Source organism: Callorhinus ursinus, unplaced genomic scaffold, assembly GCF_003265705.2.
Source record: "Callorhinus ursinus isolate GAN/ISIS: 27379988/994484 unplaced genomic scaffold, GSC_fseal_2.0 scaffold45, whole genome shotgun sequence".
NCBI classification, from domain to species: domain Eukaryota; kingdom Metazoa; phylum Chordata; class Mammalia; order Carnivora; family Otariidae; genus Callorhinus; species Callorhinus ursinus.
The window spans coordinates 5,260,284-5,262,080 of record NW_027397107.1 but is presented as its reverse complement, the minus strand read 5'-3'; the positions used below and the strand labels follow the sequence as shown (position 1 = coordinate 5,262,080).

The window sequence follows — 1,797 nt, the reverse complement described above, 5'->3', positions numbered from 1 at the left end:
ATATAACATCTTAGCCACATTTATAAGAGCAAAATATAAACCTATTACTGACTGGATAGATTCAGTAATCTTCATAGTATTAGATATTGGGTATCTAAATACCCAAGAATGGGACCAGAGCACTAATGTAGTAATCCACCATGAGTCACCTGTTATGGACTGATTATGTGTCCTTAGAAAACTGATATGTTGAAGCCCCAACCCCCACTGTGACTGGATTTGGAGATAAGGCCTTTATGAAGATAACTAAGATTCAATGAGGTCATAAGGGGCAGGCCCCTAATCCAATAGGACTGATGGCTTTACAAAAGGAAGAGAGTGATTTCTCCTTCGCTGCACCACCAGAGGGAAGGCCATGTAAGGACGCAGTGAGAAGCCAGGAAGAAAGGTCTGACCAGAAACTGAGTCAACGGACACCTGGATCTTGGACTTCCCAGCTTTCACAACTGTGAGAAAATCAGTTCCTGCTGGTTAAGTCACCCAGTCTGTGGTATTTGGTTATGACAACCCAAGCTAACTAATACAACACCCTTTATTTTGTCCAGGTTTAAGAACAGGCGAAATTGGACTGTCAAATGGGGAAGCAGCAGGGATAATCACCCCTTTGTTAATTAGGTTTTATATAATAAGTTTTAATCCTCGAAGGCCCTGTTGTAACTTACATTGGGCCATAATAGCTATTTTAACTAAGGGGTCCGTGGAGTGCCATTGTATCAAGCCAATTTGTGTCAAAGATTTAGTTTTAATTTATTATTCATTGTGCTAGAGTGTGTGTGACCAATATGGGATATTTTTAGGACAATGGGTATTATGACTATGGGAAATTTAAGCAAAGCTATAGTTAAAGTGAGACATTCCTACTTTTTTTCTCTATCTTATATTTAGTTACTTTCTTAAGATTATAGCAGGCACGATGTTTAAATTTAGTGGAATCTCTAGCTATAACTATAATTTGAGCCCCGGTATTAAGACCATGAAGTTGCGTCAATTGGCGCATTTTAGCAAATGCTGAAGTTAATTTGGAACTTTGGTTGCAGACGCACAAAAGACAATCAGCACCATTTTTATCTTTTTGTTACATAAATTCTTTTAGTATATACATTTACTGTACACAAATTTTGGATTTCTAACTGGGTCAAATTAAGAAAATTTCTTTTAGTTAGATGTCATCTATACATATGTAATGTATCTATTACACATTTGTGTTAAAATATTCTATAGACACATAATTTATTTAGTTACCTTTTATTTTCTCCCCCTGTATCTAGGATTTGGTTCGGTTTTGTTCTTTTTTTCTCTGCCTACTGTTTTTCTCCTGTCTCAGGCTTCTAGCTGCTGGAAGCAGTGGTTTTTAGTTTCCGTCTCTGGCTGGTAAGAGGACAGGGGGAAGGGCGCCTGGGTGGCTCAGTCGTTAAGCGGCTGCCTTCGGCTCAGGTCATGATCTCAGGGTCCTGGGATCGAGTCCCGCATCGGGCTCCTTGCTCCGCAGGAAGCCTGCTTCTCCCTGTCCCACTCCCCCTGCTTGTGTTCCTGCTCTCGCTGTCTCTCTCTCTGTCAAATAAATAAATAAAATCTTAAAAAAAAAAAAAAGAGGACAGGGGGAAGGGAAGAGCCCCCTGATTCTAGGCAGCAGCCTCTCCCTGTCCACAGCCTAATCTGTCCCCTTGTTGCCATCTCCCCCAACACACACCTTTTTTCCTCTTAAGCAAAATCTTTCAGAACAGCCAGACAGCGGTATCTCTAGGTGAGTAAAGGTCCCCCCCGCCAACCCTTTCTTTTTCTTTCTTTCTTTTTTTT

General features: G+C 40.6%; 1 long non-coding RNA gene across 1 annotated transcript in view; it reads left to right on the top strand.

Annotated features, from left to right (window-relative positions):
* The first annotated feature begins 283 nt into the window (after nt 1-283).
* The window catches only part of LOC112840103 (uncharacterized), a 20,402-nt gene continuing 18,888 nt past the window's right edge, over nt 284-1,797 (top strand). The window contains exon 1 of the long non-coding RNA XR_003212388.2: nt 284-448. This is a non-coding gene — a long non-coding RNA (uncharacterized lncRNA). The remainder of the gene's footprint in view (nt 449-1,797) is intronic.